Genomic DNA, 17,740 nt, shown 5'->3' on the forward strand with positions numbered 1-17,740 from the left:
TGTCCATGACCTGTCTACCAGGTACAATTCCATTATGAAAAGTGTGTCTGCCAATGCTTAGTTAGGTACCTAATAATTTATTCTATGTTGGGGGGGGACTGTTCTTAGTACACATTGTGAATAAGTAGTTTCTAGTGCCAAGAGATGCCCCTGCGTTGTAATTCTAAATCCAGTGATGGTGGCTGTTGCTGGCATAGACTGCCAGTCTATAAGGTCAGTGGTAAAGTATCTGCTTCACCTGCAAATCCCTGGCATCTCAAATTGGGCAGGGGAAAAGCTTGTCTGAAATCCTGCAGAGTTTATGCCAGTCAGTGTAGACAGTACTGAGCTAGATCTTACTCCATATAAGGCAGCTTCTGCTGTTTCTGTGTTTATCTGCTTCCGTGTGAACTCTTTGGGTTTGTTTTTGATGCTTGCAGAGTACCATATTGTTCATTACTGATGTCTAAATTTCTGTTTTATCGTGTGTGTGTTTTTATCCTGCCCTTCCTCATATGGTTTCCCTTCATAACAAACCTATGGGGTCAGTTAGACTGACAGATTAGGACCAACCCAAGTGGAGCTTCACATTTGGGGGTGGGATGGATTTGGGCATTGCTGCCATTTCTTCTCTCTCTGTATGTTTGCTATTGCAGTGTCTCATTTGGTCTGAGCACATTCCAACCGGTATTTCAGGACTTTTTCACCCCAGTGGGAGAGATTTTAAGCATGTGCTCAGCCATCCCAGTAAAATCAAGGAGACATCAATATACTGAACTTGGGGTGGATTGTGCCAAGTATGTTTTGGCAAGATCCCCTCTTGTTGCACTATTTGTTGTATTGGTTCTATTCAGTGTAATTTACTGTGGTTTGGATTCTGGAAGTTTGTCTGTGAGGTACAGATGTGAGGTGACCCTGTGCTTTCACAGGTCTTTCAGTTTCGGTGAGTTTTATGAGAATGAGTTCCCCACTGCTACTAAAGAAATAATTATTTCTCCTTTTGAAGCATACAATTTTAATTGCATTACAAATAAAAAACAAGTTATTATCCTTTCAGACTATTAAAAGCTGTTTTATAACAAACCGCAAAAGTCCCAAGAATCAACTAGAGGGGGGGGGGACAAGTCAAAGTCAAAGTGAATGTTTTATTTTTTGTGTACGTCATTTTAAAAGATCATTGATAGAATGATAATTTCATCCCTCTAAGCATTGCCAAATCTGTACTTGCCGTAGTTTGACTTTAAAATCCATTTCAGAGTTGGACAAATTTCAGACTGCTGTAGGCAGAATGACATTCAGCCCTATAATTTACTCCTCATTACCACAGCGACCAGGCAGAAGGGCATCCCAGTACAGTAAGATATTCTGGAAGCTAAAATTTATTAGTGATAACATTCAATAAGAGGAGGGGGAGAATATAAAAGGGGAGGGCAAACTTCAGTCTTGATAGATCTACCAAAGAGAGTCAGGTGCAAAAGGTATACAGTTAGAATTAAAAAGCAAGAGTGCCTCTGAGCATGTTCTGTTTTCAGTAGGGGGCCTAAACTGAGCTCACAGTTCTTTCACATAAAAGTCAATTCCTGGAAAGTCAATCATTTCAGCAGTCTGATTTAGGTGGGAAAAGTCATATTGTTGTTGTTTTGGTTGAACAGCTGGAAGCCAGAGAACCTTGTCAATCTGCTACAAATCATCCAGAGACCAGTAAATTCTGATCTATCCTCTGTCCATTCCTGTTATAGGGAATCTTGGAAACTGAAAACTATCATTTCTCTTGATAAGCAAAATTCTGACTTCTTAGGATAGACAGTTTGAGAGGAAAGGCAGCAACTATAAATGAGCTGTCTTTGCCACATATTTGATCATCTTTCTGATTCATAGTATTATATTCTCCTTTCCTTCACCCACAGCAAAACAAACTTAACTTGATTCATATCCTTAAAAAGGGGGGGGGGGAGAGACCATCCCCAAACATGAATTACTCACGTGGTTATGATTAAGTTATTGGCACAGAACCTTGCCCCCTTGAGCTCCTCCTCCTTATACCCTGATGACTCCCTGTCTCAGTCATTGAATATTTACACAACTTCATTTCAAAACTCTCATTGAGTAGCTTTTTAAAATGGAGGATTAAAAAACAACAGTGTTTCCAAGGAGTTATGATACTTAAGTCTACAGACGTTAAAAAGTGTTAAACACGCAGTATAATGATACAAACAAAAAAATTATTTCAGTGAGATGAAAGAAGGAATCTTTATATTTCTCAAGTAATGCAATTCTTCAGTGAATAATCTGCCAATGGTTCTTTCATAATGAAAATCTGTGTGTGTGTGTAAAAACATTTTGTGGAGGAAGAAAAACTTTACATCCCATAATGGAAATTTCAAGGTTCCTAACAACATGCATGAAAACAGAAATCTCAGTAAAATAGCATAAAAAACAATAAACAAGAATCTATTTGTTACAGTAAGTAAATCACATAGATAAAAAGGATGCAAGTCAGCTGTGGACTTGCTTGCGCAAATCAGGGTGGGTGGGGAAGAGAAAACAAATTCAATTCTTACTGCTTTCATTGGGTTTCCTGTGGGTGGTGGTGTTATTGGTTTGGTTTGTTCTTGTTTTTATTATGTATTTTGTGTTTTTATCTTGTATTTTTATGCTGTGAACTGCCCTGAGATCTACGGCTGAAGGGTGGAATACAAATATTAAAAATGAAATAACATAAAATAATATTTGAAGTCTTAAAATTTTGTTTTAAAGTTTTGAAAGTTGTGCTTGTTTGTTTGTTTCTGAGCCACTTTGGGGGGGCCTCCTCTGGCTGAAAGGCAGCATAAAAATAAACTTAAATGTATATACAGTCATACCTTTGGTTGCGAACGTGATCTGTGCAGGAGGCACATTCACAAACCACATCGTTCGTAGCCTGAAGTGCCGCTTCTGCTCATGCGCGTGATGTTATTTTGTGTTGTTGTGCATGCGCGAGCGCTGAAACCTGGAAGTAACCTGTTCCAGCACTTCCAGGTTCGGCACGGTCCACAACCCGAAAATGCGCAACCTGCAGCGTTTGTAGCCCGAGGTATGACTGTAACATAATATGAAAGACTAGATAACTCTATAACTACAGCTGCCTGACATGTTGTTCAAAAGCTGTCTATTACTATTGGAAATCCTACTTGGCTTTTGGAAAAGTTCACTATGTGTCTGTTGTCAGCATTGCCTTTTTAAGGTGCATTTTCACAGAAACCTGTTTGGTTTTAGGATGAATGTTGAGATTCTTTGCTTGGTGCAGCCCAGCTGGTGCTGCCCTGTGATGGGGGCTTCTTCATAGCAGTGCCCAGCTTATGGAGTCCCCTCCTCTCTGGTGAACTGCATCTGTCCCCCTTATTATTAGCATTGAGGCAGAAGCTTAAAACGTTCCTGTTTACCCAAGCATTGTCAAAAGACATTGCTTCTAGCAACTTTGGAATTTTTAGTTGTGTAGATATTTGGTTTGTCTGAAACATTTTTCAAAAATTTGGATTGTTTTTATTGCCTCGTTCCCTGCTGCCTATGGCTCATTTGGGAGGAAGGATAATCATCATCATCATCATCATCTGTTCCTGGTGCTAAATGTGGTGTTTTTGTATTTTTTGTAAAAATACAGTAAATAAATATATGAAGATACAAATATGCATAGCCCCTACTATAGTCACCCTAATAATGAATCTTAAATAACTTAGTGCTACATTAAGAATATATCAGTTTATCATTTTAGATTTCTGACCTTTTAAATCCAATTCAGTTCATGTGAAGAGTTATAGGTATGTAATACCTATTGATTTGCCAAATGCAGGTTATTAGAATTTGGATCACTTTTTTTTTTTTTTTTAAAGTAAAGCCACAGTATTCACAGTAAAGCCACAATGAACAAGCCTTCCCAGAGGGGTCCCATCAGCCACACAACCTGAAATGTAGTGGATGCAAGATGCAGAAAATAGAGGAGGTAGCTTCTCTTTGCAGTTCCTTTACAAAGATATGAAGGAAGAAGAGACTGAGGGAAGAAGTAAAGAAGGCACTTGCCTTTTCTTCTCCCACCCTCCTTACCTTGCAGGTGTTGGGTTCTCCAGAGATGAAAGACAGGTACCAGGTTGTTGTTTTTTAATGGTTCCTAATTGGGTAGGGCTAAGAATTCATAATCATTACAAGAGACAGGAATGTGATACATATTAAGAAACATCTCTCTTAGTACTTTTAAGAGAACACGGAAGGAGCCAAACACCTGCAAGGAGTGAGGGAAGCAAAGCCCCTTGGGGTTGCATGCAGGCATTTTGTATACAAATTTAGGCAAATATCAACTTCTCTTCTATCTTCCGTATATTCGTTGGATGCTGGTCTCTACTTGCAGAGCCCCAGCCCCAGAATGTTATTGAAAATGTAATTCACCTAGGAGGGGACTTACGTTGTGAATGTTGCTAATATGTTTCCTGGTTACTCTAGTTATACTTCTTTGCTTGCATAGAGTAAGTCTGTTGTGGCATAAGCTTCCATGGGTCAGATGCATCAAGTAGCCCGACAAATGCATTTTTACCCCATGAAAGCTAATGTCACAGTAAATATGTTTTTGGTCTTTCTGACCAAAAGTTGGCAAAGCCTTGACATGATAATAGAAATGGAAAGCATTTAGTGCAACATGTTTTAGCAAGATGCCTTCTTCAGAGGTGCTACGAGATAACAAATTATATTTCAGGATACTTAATATAAAAGTACCCACTAACTCAATTTGAACAAAGCACCCACAAGCATAACATGAAAAAATGGAAGTATTTAAAATCAATGTAATTGCATAATATAAGCCTTGAAATGCTTTTGAAAATTTAAAATATGTTAATAAAAAAATTACTGGTGACTAATAACCAGAGCATGAATCATATAAAATATTTACAAGTTATTCAGCACCAAAAAGGTATATAAAACAGAATGTGTGTTTGTAGTGTGTAAATATTTGGTTTATATATTTACATAAAAAGACAGTCTGTAACCCTGTGCTCACTTAGATGAATTCAGTGGGGCTCAACTTTGAATAGACCAGTTTTTGCCATCCTGGTACCCTCCAGATGTCTTGGGCTGCAAATCCCCTCGGCCCAGTCAGGATTTGTGGTCCAAAACATCTGGAGTACTTCATTTATAAGACTGCACTATAGGAGTAAATAAAAGGAGGGGGGAAGAACAAATAAATGAACAAAATTGTCTGCTCTACCTTGTCGCTACTTGATTAGTAATTTAATCTATAATCTTAACTCCACTTACTGGGAGAAAGCCCTATTGAATTCAGTAAGACTTCTGAGTTAACATGGTTAGGATTGCATTGTTAATGTTTTGAGCAATTTCCTTGTTTAATGGGGAAACACTTCATGGAGCGGGGGGTGATAGGTGCTTCCGCCTGATACTTCTTCCCATTGAACTCACTCCTATGCATGGTACTAATGGATGCCCTGCCACTGTTCCCAACTGTCTGGTGGTTCTATTGCTAAATGCCAGTTCAGTCTGTAATAAAACCATGCTGATCCATGATGTGATTGTTGATGAGCATGCAGATCTGATCTGTATCACCAAGACCTGGGTGGGGGAGCTGGGTGGACCAGATCTGACTCAGCTCTGCCTACCCTGGTACTCCATATGACATCAGCCCAGACGGGAGTGGTGGAGGAAAGTGTGAATGTAGTCCATAGGAGTTCACTTCCCATCACCAGGAAACCCATCTCTCTTTGAGCAGGGCTGTAGGGCCTGCATCTGGTGCTGAGCCAAAGAGACAGGTTAGGGATGCTGTTGATGCACAACCAACCTGCTGCTTATCCCTGAGTAAACTAGCTGAGGTTATCTCGGGTGTGGTGTTGGAGGAGCACATAACTGTGGTTTTGGGTGACTTCAACATTCATTCTGAAAATGTCTACGGTTCTACTCAGTAGTTCATGGCCTCCATGCCAACCATGGACCAGGCATGGGCTAGAGTGTAAGTGGCATAAATTGTGCTCAGAAGCAGACCAGTCATGTGTTTGGGCTCATAATTGGTCTTACCACATGACGGTGAGAGCAGTGCTTGAGGAGCTGTCCAGCAGAGTTGTTCCATATGGTCTGAAGGCTGCTTACTCCTGACCAGGGGCAAATCAGGAGAGACTGTGAAAGTTCTGGATTGGTGTCTGAGCACAGCGATGGTCTGGATGAAGGTCAATAAACTACATGAATCCTGGGGGAATTGAGCTGCTTCAGGTGGATTCCTGTTTCTAGGAGATAGGTAGATTGCCTGTTCTGGATGGCGTTGCACACCTTCTGAAGGAACAAGTCTGTAGTTTGGGGGTACTCCTTGCTACATTTGCCACTAGAGACCCAAGTGTCCTCTGTGGCTACAAGTGCCTCTTACCAGCTTTGTCTGGTTTGCCAGCTATAGCTATTCTTGGACAGGGGTACCCTGATCATTGTAGCCCATGTGTTACCTTGAGGTTGGGTTACTGTAGAACACTCTTCCAATAGAGATTCAGCAGAAGCCTTCTGTTTCAGCTTTTAAACGCCTGTTGAAAAGTTTTATATTCCATCACGTTAACGCAGGCATTTAAGAATACATCTTCCCACAGTAGATATCTGATTTCTGATTTTAAATTTGTATATGATTTTTACTGAATGGCTGTATAGATAATATTTTTTATGAATCAGTGGTGTATATATATATATATTTTTATAAATAGCTAAATGCCCATCCAACCTCTTTCTTCCTGATACGTGTACCAAAACGTTATGTATCATGAGGGAAATGGTTGAGGTTGAGAATGGACAAGTGTGCAAGTTAAAGAAACCTAGTTTCTCAAAGCACTGGAGATAAAACATTCTGACGGCTTATCTTGTGCATGTCTATTCAGAGGGAACACACTTTGCTTAGTAGTGTTTTTGTCGAAGTAGATGTACACAGAGTTGGAGCCAGAGTTACCTAAATATTGTGAAGAAAGGGATGGACAAATCTTAATTCTGAGAAAGTCAGATGGGATGGGATGGTGTACTACACAATGTGATCTTGCTCTTCTGCTCCCTTGACTGTATAACAAGATACAGAGTTTTCTTGGAGCAGGGTGCACACGTAGACATGGTTCTCCCTTGGTTGTAAGATAACAATGTACTTGGATCTGAAATATTGATGGGTTGAGTCAGATTTTTATCACAATCAAATCTTCGTTTATAACAGTATGTTATGTCATGCAGCAAATTGCTGATCCCCCTAGCTTTGCAACCAATTCTCTCTGTGACATAGAATCACAGCTGCTGGCTGAGCAGCACTGAAGTTGCAGTGAGATGCAGTTCCTTGTTATAGCTGGTGCACGATCCTTATATTTCTGTATTTGGGCCACTAGGGTGTTAATATAGATGGGCTTCAAGACACTCTTCTGGAGTGTGATTTATAGAATTCTATTAACACATTAGTTAAGAACATCATATAATTTGTATCATTTTTTTGAAGCAAGAGAAGGCTTTAGGTTGCAAAATTCTAATTTGGTTTAGTGTTCCCAAAGAATCTTATTTGGTTGGAAATTCTGTAAAAAGGAGACACGTTTTATAAAAGCAACACTCCATTAAAAAAATCAATGTCCTTTTTCTTTGGGATTGTCCACATTTGAGAATTATTTCACCATTAATCCACTCCCACCCATCCCCATTCAAATTAGACCAGAGTAGTCCACATGTATTTAAATTTATATAGGCATGTATTTAAATTTATATAGGAGGAGAAACTTCAGTCTTTCTTTCCATGTTTAATAAATTCTTCTTGCAAATGCTACTTAGTGTAAAAGGGGGGGCATCCTATTTACTGGATTCTAGCAATCTTGAGACCAAAACTGCACTGTAATCCCTAAATTTCTTGTGTGCCTTGGTCACCTGCCTAATTGTTGCGTTTGTTGCTGTTTACAATTTGCTGGATGAAGTTATCTTTCCTGTGACAGAGGTTATATGGGTGCAAGACGAAGATGGTTGTTTGCATCATTATATATTTATTAAAATGTATAGACTAATGTAAAGTCTAGGGAGGTTAATTTAAGGGGGATTTGTTTGTATTTCTTTGTGTCTTGTTTTACTGTGTTTTTACCTTTTCATTCTGATGTGTTAAGAATTTACCTGGAGTAGTTATTGTAGATGGACTTGTGTATGTGTGTAGAATCTCAGTAAGAAAGTGAGAGCAATGTGTCTTACAAGACAATAGCTCTTTTATGGTGCATATGTTTTAAATAAATACACAGTCCTCAGAACTTGTAAGCAGATTCTGTTAAAAGTTGATGTGAGTTCAGTTTCATACAGATTATCCTTAGAATTGTAAGAAAACACTGTTCAAATTTAAATTACCTTGAATTTCTTCTTAAGTGTAATGGATAAGATTTAAAAGAAGCTTTAAAATAACCTTCGAAGCTTTTGTTTGATTTAAAGACATAGCTTGATATTTATATATATGCTGTAATGTTGGTATTGCCAAGAACCACCAAGTACTAACATGCCTTAAATCAATTCCATATCATCATTTATGAAAGGCATTTGCTGGTTTTAATATGAAATGTATTTATTATAAGGTGTTTATTATAAGGGTGTTCTGACATAATAACTTAAAAGTTAAATGCCTTTATTTCCAGAAATTATTTTCCCCAAAAGCAATAAAAAATAAACTGGAAAGGGTAGCCTATAAAAGGGTGATGTGTTAAAATATTTTAACAAACAAACAAACAAACAAACATTTTCTTGGCTGTAAAGTATGCCTTGTATATTTCATTCTACTGCAACTATGTGACACAACTAAGTAGTAATGCATCTGTGACATGTCATGGTTGCAGCAAAGTGAAATCACAGATAATATATTTGGAATTGGCAGTCCAGAGTTGGTTGATTGGAAATATATTTTGAAATATATAAATAGGTGTTTCTCTGGGGGCATTATAATTTTTTCATGTAATTTGTATAAAGCTGAGCTTTAATAGGATCTACAACTAGGTTATTAGACTGGTTCATATGTATGCATTAATTTATTTGCTTTCTAAGTCTGGCTCCTGCTCTAGTCAGGCAGGTACCAACATGGCTGTTTAGAGTGATCCAAGATTGTGATGTGATGTTTGCACACATTGTAGCTTATTCAAACAGAATATTTTTCTCTGTGGCATGTTGTGCTCTGGAGATAATTCTGGTGTAAAAAGCAGTTACTCCAGGACAAGCTGTTCTGATTTAGTCTGGGATATCAAATTCCTGCATTGCTATCCCAGGATATGAAAGCACTCCAGAGTAATTTTAATGCATTTTCTGAATATAGCATAAGGCTTTTTGAGTCATACCTATAAGGGGTTATTCTTTCCCCTGCTAAAGAGGGCTGTTGTTCTGTGGGGGCAAGGCAACTTGAGTCATCTCTTATGGTTTGTCCTGGCATATGGTTCGTGCCCATAAATTGGGATTGGCCAACTATAACAGGAGGACGAAACATTACAAGGTACTCCAGTTTTTACAGCAGCTGCAGTAACCATATGATGCTTTTAACCATATGCAAATCTTCAGGTTCAGAACTAAATTACATATCTTATATATTTTGACTTTATTAGAGCAGTACTGAAATAGCTGTTTTACAGCATCAATGTTTTGTGAAAATTTGGAGTAGCAGTACTGAAAAAGTGATTTTATTCTATTATTGTTTGAGGCTAGTAAATAATAGAATTAAATGCATGGAATGAAATTCAGAGTATCATGAATTAAGAGTAACTGTTTTTCTAAACATGAGAATATACTTGATTGTCACCAATCTGCATATAAAATAATTGTTCAAGTTGATATTCAGGCTAATATACACACACACATCTAATTACGTTCATGAAGAATAAATAATGTGGTTTGTGGTGGTGCAAGTTTCTTTCCTTAAGATCATAATGTTGTTAATCGTACCTGATTGCTTGTTTCTATGAAATGGGTCAGTTTTAAGTGATCACTAATTAAGTGAAAGCAGGAAAATTGGCAGGGCAGCGGGCAGCATAAATAGGTGTAATGTATTTATAAAACAAGATTTTAGGGGTCCTGACTAATTTTCATGTGTAGTAGACATTGTTCTGAATTTGTGTGTCTGCATGAAGCGAGGGAGTTTCCTGCTTTAAAGCACTTAACAGCAGTCAGCCTGGGCGTTTTCATTTTGTACTCACTGCTTCCCCCTCCCAATGAGTGTCCTTTGTGTAACCCCAACTAATTCAGAAATCTCTCTGCTGTAGTGAGGACTGCCCTGTCATGTGACTGAGGCAACTAGTTGCAGCCTGTGATTGGGCAAGAGCTAATTGGCGGCTGTGTATAAGAACTCCCTGCCTTCGAGTTAGTAGAAGCTTTCCTCGCTCGCATTGCTTAGTTACATGTAGTTTGTAATGATGAGACTAGGCGGTGATTCAGCAACATGTGATAAAGTTTAACACTCATGTGGGCTTGACCAAGCCAAATGGTAGACAATAAAGCCAGCTGCAGCCAATTTGGATTAATGAGCGTCACCTTGGAGTTTGGTAACTGTCACTTTAAGATTGCTTACTATTTTCAGAAGACTGCAGTTAAGAATCTTTGACAGGAACTTGTCTGAGCCTCTTTTCCTTTGTCGTTACCTTGTTTTTATCACAGGAATGGAGTGCTGATGACTCTTTACTCTGGAACATAACTGTAGGGGGAGAAACTTTCATGCTGCCTTCTGACAAAGGCATTTTGCAATCTGTCTTGTCTAGCTGTAGTGCTGAACGCTTTTTAGTTAACGGAAGCTGTAAAATCTTTTCACCAGGAAGTATTATTTGCTCGGCATGGGTAAGTGAGAAGTGGTGCTACCTACTGCAACAGATAGTCTGTTATTTTGTGTTTAAAATTACATCCGGATTTCCATGTTTCTAAGTAATAACTGAATTGAAATGGAGAATAGAAATGATTTGTTTAATCTGTTTTGGTGTAGCATGTTTTTAAAAAACATTGAGATGTTTCTGTGGTGATGTTTTAGGGAAGAGGCATGCAACTGATTGAAAAGGTAAATGTTTTTCAGGATTTTTTTGTGGGGAGGCAGGAAATTGTTAATTGGAAATTGAATAGTATGTTCTTCCTCCAATGCAGAACTATTTTGTACTGTCTGTCTAAATGCATAATAAGCTGTCTTTAGAAAGGAAAGAGACTCTAGTTAAACTGCTAGTTTTTCTTTCCACTGACTACTTGCAACATACTTACTGACAGGAAGACATCTTGAAATATCAGTCTGTCATGTTCTAATACAAAAAGGTTAGCACAAATTGGCACCCCATTTCAATAACAATTATTTTATTTTTTATAAAGTGGAACTTGTTGAATATGTTGACACTAAAGCCGCAGAGAAAAGCAAGTACATAGTACAGGACATAACAAACCTGAAAGAGTGTTCATAAGTTTTGAATGAAGTTCCAGTATAATAAAAATGTCATGAGCTAACAGAAAAATATTTTTCTCTGTTAGTCATACTTCCTTCAATTAGCTCATTTTCAGATTTTTCTTAGAACATGTTGTGTTGAAACAAATAGAGGAAACAATTACCTTTTAGTCAATAACATTAAGTTTACTTAAATTGCAGGGTAGACTTCTGTGTAGTAATATCTCACCTTTATTTTTCAGTTTATTTTAATTATACTTTTGAAGGAAATGACTTAATTGAGGCTGGTCTAGGTAAAGACTGTGTAAAATGTTCTGTCTCTAGTCTTAATCAGTTCTTTTCTCCCCCCCCCCCTTGTTTGTATAGCCAGGGTTAATTGTTTTAGTGATGTTTTCAGTACTCCATTGTTTGAGACACATGGCAAAAGGTAGAAAGGACCTGCTTTTGTTCTATATTTTTCTAACACTTTTCAGAATAGTTCCTTCTTTTTTCCTACTAAATGCTCACAGAGTCCTTTCAGTAAAAATATAGATTGCTGTCTAAAAGGTAAAAAATAAGCAGGAAATTCTTAATAAGAGGAGCAATAAAAAAAAAGGACTTTCAGATAAGCATGCATTTTAACAGCCTTGTTCCCTAGTAAATCAGGAAGAATGAGAACCCCACCTTGGCAATCATTCTTGTTCTAGTTAAGGTGTGTCCAATGAACACCTGGAAAAGGCTGCTTGCTAGTCTTAAGCAAACTGTTTGGAAGCCTTCACAATGTATTTGCCACTCATAAAAGATAGCATTATAAGTGAAAACTTCCTATGTTAGCAATCTAAGAAACAGGTAATTTTATCCATGCTCCTTCCACATTCTTGCACTTAAAGGAAGCAAGACATGTTGTCACTCAAAATTACCTTATCTTGTTTGATCACTGCACTTTGAAAAGTCTCTTCATGTGATGTATGTACCTGTTCTGAAGTATTAAAAGTGAAGACAGAGTTAAATGCTCTCCAAAGTGGCCTTCTCTGATCCCTAATTTTTCTTTGAAGCATTGTATTTCTGTGGTGAATTTCAAATCCCACTTTGACCTCTGATGTAGTTGACAATGAGGAAGACTTAAAATGTGATTTTAATTAATGAACAGCAGTTCTTTCATATTCCGCTTGCCAGGAAGACCCTCTGAAAATCTGGATGCTGCAGTGAATGAGTGAAAGGGAACTTATAAAAGAGCCATTCTTTTAAAAATTGACTGGTTGGTGGTTGCTAGAAAAAGTGCCGCTAGAATTACAGTAATTGTAGTCATAAATAGATTGCCCAGTTTATTTGACCCACATATGTGTGTTCTGGGAACAGTTGAGAATCTATTATGTGAACAAAGTCAGATAACATTATTTGAGTACCTCTGAGGAAGTTCTGAACTCAAATGTTGTTTGAACTTGTCCTCATTCACAAGAGCAATTAACTCACCCCTCCCTGCCTAATAATAATATGAGTGTTTCAAGCAATATAGATTCTTCTCTTGCATCTTTTCATTGCTGGGGAAACCACTGCAATATAACTTGAAAGGATCTCTTTAGAAAATGAATATAGTTGGTGTATGGTGCTCATCTTCTACCAATGTCCTTATCATGAGTACCTTCATGTGGATTTGGTGCCACTGGGTTGCTAGTTGATTTTGGAAGATTCCTTGGAAATTCAGATTAGATGATCTGCATTTACACCTATATGAATGAAATAGCATAACAGTTTTTCATAATATTTGGATCAGGGTTTTAGAACATCACTTCAAAATATCGCATTCTTTATATATCTGTTTTACAACACACAAAATACACTATACTGTGCAGGACTGTGGGTGTTTAAAAGACAAAGTTGGTGGCTCATTTGTAATCACCAAAGGATCATAAGAACCAATTTAGTGTCAATAAATTAACAGGGTAGGCCAAAGTGAGTCATGGCCTTAGCTGTACTAGGATAGGCGATGGTTGTCTTATCAATAGGCAAAATCTGTCTTATAACAATCAAAAAATAGATTTAGAGCTCAGAAGTCTACCAGCAATGTCCCTACTTTTCACCCATTCCTTAATGGGCAATTATGTATGCAATGAAAATAATTAAAAGTTTCTGGCTGTCATCTTCCATAATTCCACGTGCCATTCCAATTAATATACCATATCTATTTTCTGCCCATAAACGTCCCTCCTCCCAACTGTTGGCCATGACTAGTATGAGCAAGTTTCCATTCCTACTGCAGGAGAAATGTAGACCCTATTTAATGTAGACCTCACCTCTGCACTACGATGTACAAAATTAATGGAGCACCAAGCACCTTGGGGAATGCATTCATCTAACATGGTATGGCGGTAGCATACAAAGCAGGTGGAGCAAGCTGTTGGAAGTGGCTACAGACTTGCTGATTCTGTAAGCAAGTCATGTAATCCTAAAGTTGTAAAGTTACTGGTTTAGCAATATATTTTTCATTTTCTGTAAACTGCTTTAAAGATTTTATTTTTATACAACCTAGTGGTTTATAAATTTTTTGAAACAAAGTATTATAGAATGCGTATTGCAGTAGGGGAAAATGGGTAATGGTTTTGCTCTTCTGAGTTGCATGACATTTGCAAATTTTGAAACAGGCTACACATTAATCACACATTTATCTTCTTCTTAACTACCTGAGCAGATAGGATCCATCTTACTTAAGCTTTCTGGAATAATTCTTTGAAAAGTGATAAATATATAAGTATTGTGGTTGTAGTAGTTCAGCAATTGTCCTTCCTGATTGAATTCTAATAGGTAAAGACTTCACAGTAGTTAAGCATTTCTAAGATGGTGCTGGTTGTTCCTTTTTAAAGAATGAGTTATTCTCAAGTGCTGACATAGTCCAAGATAGTTCACTTTCATCCTGTTGATTGAACTGAAATAAAAATAGATGCCATCAGCTGTAAACTAGGCTACAGTCCAATTTACTTATCTGCCTTGTACCTTATACAGAATGGGCCTTACTTCTGAGTAAATCCAAGCCTAAGATTACAGTCATAAACATGCATCCCAGTAAGTTCTATCAGAATTCTCTTATTCTATTTTGGTTTAAAAGCACAGGGTTTTTAAGGCTTAATTTTACAATTTGCCAAGTAATTCAGATAATCCTCAAATATTTTAAGGTGGAGTTTTCCATATGGCAAGACCCTCAGATATACAGTCCTGGCACAGCTGCAGGAACCATTGTGTCCACTTGGATTTTTTAGAAGTTGGCAGGCAAAATAACGTTCCCTTAAGCACTTTCTGCACTAACTTTGTCCTCTCACTCTCAAAAGCATTCACTAAGATTTAGACCCAACAACATGTGTAAGGCTAAATATCTTGTGCCCCAATTAAATCAAGTTACCGTACGTCAACTAGATTAATGTTTCTATTTGCTTCTTAAAATTATTGCATTTATGAATCACTTCCTGTGAAGCATCTCATAGTGATCCCCCCCCCCCAATTCCCTTATAGTCTGAAATGCTTAACCACTTTCCATTATGGCATTGCATTTGCCCATGATGAATGGAACACCATATGCATTATCTTGCCTTTTACTTTTTACAAGTTTAAAGACAGAGGACAGATGTGAGGAAATGCATCCCTACCACAAGATCCCCTTCCCTGCTATAGTCTGAGTGGTAACAAAGGCATGCCTTTCCAAAGTTAGGTTAGTGACCTGGCATGACAGAAGTGATAATGCCAAAGTTCCACATTAAAAGGAGGGGAATTTTGAGAGGCATTGGTGCTGCTGTTTGTCTGTGGGTGGGTGGAAAAACACCAGGGACTACCTATGTGCTTTCTGTTGAAGTTCGGAGTGCGCAAGCTCATTGATTTTACTGGGCTTGCATGTTGATAATTGTGCATTGGTTTTGACCATTAAGTATCCTATATCTTACTTAGGATGGGTTCCCATGTTACATATTTAGGTCCTGATTCATAGCTTTGTTGTGCTGCATAAGATGTCTCTGTGCTGGTACACTTGTAGACCCAGCAAATATCAGTCATGTGTGGATTCTAGGGATCACAGAGTTGTGTAGCAGTAATGCTGCTGTGGCTCGGATAATTCATTTATAGCTCTTGCAGGAAATGCAGATCATAGCACCTTATTTTATCCAGCTAGGAATTGAGAAGCTCTGGTTCTGTGGTGGCAGATTTAGCTCTTAGGTATGCTAGGAGTAAGATGTATGGCAGCATGGAAAAATCGTTTTACTTACATTGGTATGTTTCTCTCTTTTTATGTCCAGTAAAAGTAACTATACTTGTCTGAAATAACTTTTTGCATAATGTGCGTCTCTATTTAAAGAATTCATAATGCATCTGTAATAGGTATGTGCAAAAAACGTAGTGTGTGCCCCTTAATTTTAGGTACTGTACAATGGTATTAAGTAGCAATTCTATTAAAAATATTTGGAATAACTGACTAAACAAATAAACTATCCAGTAAATATAATTTATCAAAACTTACCTGAGCTAGACCTTCCCTAGCCCAGATGTAGTTGTGTTGTTTTCATTAGGGATGTATTAGATATGAGAAAGTTACTCTAGTAGCCCATAGGATTCAATCCTAAAGATGTTTATTAAGAATTAAGATACACTGGACTTAGTAAGAATTACTTCTGAGTAAGCACACATTCAGTTGGTGTGCTAAAATAACTGTATTACTAGTATTCACTGCAAGTGAAATGGAATCCATGCTGATGATCCTTTTAAAATGCCAGTTATTTGCTGTACTGTATATTTTATGATCTTTTCTCCAGTGGGAAATACAACAATAATTCAGTGTGTTTCTGGGATCTTTTATTGCCAGATTACATTTTGTACAGTGACAATTATTCTGTATTCCTAATGCCAGTCTCAGTAGCCCCAGGCAAGTGCTAGTCACATATTAAGTTTGACAAGCAAGTTGTGTTGCTTTTAATTTCCTCTGGTTTTCATGTCATTTTTCCTGAACTGTAATAAGGACAAATTCATCTCAGGATATGTAGCTCTTTGATATGGGGCTATCATACTTTGAAGATGCCTACTAAAGAAGGGGAAAAGAACATTCAATGGGCATTGGTTGTCACTGTGTTTTTAAAACAAAAGCAGTTTAAAGCTGTGTTTCCACTGGCTTCAAACACAGCCAGGATTTCAGTTCTAGCATAGATATGTTTATAGCTCCACTTTAGAACACTGTTTGAGTTTTAAAGATATTATAGTAGTCTGGCTGTTTATAACAGTCCCCATTGTCTATCACTTATACTTTAGCTGAGTTTTTCAGAAGCTCTTGCACTGCCTGGAAAATCCATTTTTTAAAAATTTCTTAAGGATGCAGAAAACACATTATGTTCTAGTGAACACACAAAAAAAATATTGGTTTAGACGTGGGTTCAATGGGCTTGACAAACTGCACAATTGCTGTATAGTGGTGATTTTTTCAGAGGAATTATTCAGTATAGCTAATACCAAACACAACAGTTGTAAATTGATGCTCAATTAAGACATGAGGGGTGAAGTCAAAAGCTTCACATAAGAAATGAGTTTTTAAGGAAGGTTTACAGAGATGGCACAACATGGGTATTCTGGGAGGATAGTGCAGGTGAGAGGTGCATCAAGGATGAATTCATTTTTAATAGTCCTACATTTATCATCTTACTTTCCAATATTGCTGCTTATATTTGGAATCCAAGATGATTTACCTTGGGAATGGTTACTGTATAGGTGTCTCCAGCAGCTTAGTGCTTTTTCATTTTCTGAATCCTCCAAAAACCCATCATGATTCTATCAACATTTCCTCAGATTTGTTCCCATTTTCCTTTCAGGTCTCCCCATCCACTTGTACATAAACAATGAACTTTCTGCTGCTTTTGAGATTCCCTTTCTGTGTAGCATTCCTGTGAAGACATCCTTCTTAATGAGCAAGAGACAGGAAGCCGTTGACTCCTTAGATTCTAGTTCTGAATATACTTGCTGTTCTCTCTTTCTTTGGAATGCTCAGATCTGCTTGCCTGGAGGTTCTTGGTGGTCTCTACCATAGAAAGGTAGAGCAGACCTGTCTTCTTTCTCACATGGGCTGTAATGTAGGCTCTACCCTGAATTTCTCTCTCTCTCTACTTCCTTTGAACATGGTGAATGTGAGGACTCGTAGTTTGAAAGCATCCCCACATGATGATCTGTCTATGTGTGCAAAGCTACCACATTGAAGAGGACTACACCACATGCCTGTTTTCTGTGTTTTGACTCTTTACCCTTTCCATTTTTTGAGTCTATAGGCCATCTGCTTGTAATTTCTACCACTTGTGCCTTCAAATAGTGATGTGTTTTTCCTTCTGCATCCTTTTCTGTTTATTATTAGGTGATGTAGCTTTCAGGAGT

At 37.7% G+C, this 17,740-nt stretch overlaps 1 long non-coding RNA gene across 1 annotated transcript; it reads right to left on the bottom strand.

The window, feature by feature from the left end:
• Positions 1-10,804: 10,804 nt before the first annotated feature.
• On the bottom strand, positions 10,805-17,394 carry LOC309340123. The gene is made up of 3 exons (XR_014155817.1): positions 17,065-17,394; positions 14,035-14,276; positions 10,805-13,080 (listed from the first exon to the last, which is right to left on the bottom strand). It is a non-coding gene; the product is annotated as an uncharacterized lncRNA (long non-coding RNA).
• Between the last annotated feature and the right edge of the window lie 346 nt (positions 17,395-17,740).

This window comes from Podarcis erhardii, assembly GCF_964252035.2.
Source record: "Podarcis erhardii genome assembly, chromosome: 4".
Lineage (NCBI taxonomy): Eukaryota > Metazoa > Chordata > Lepidosauria > Squamata > Lacertidae > Podarcis > Podarcis erhardii.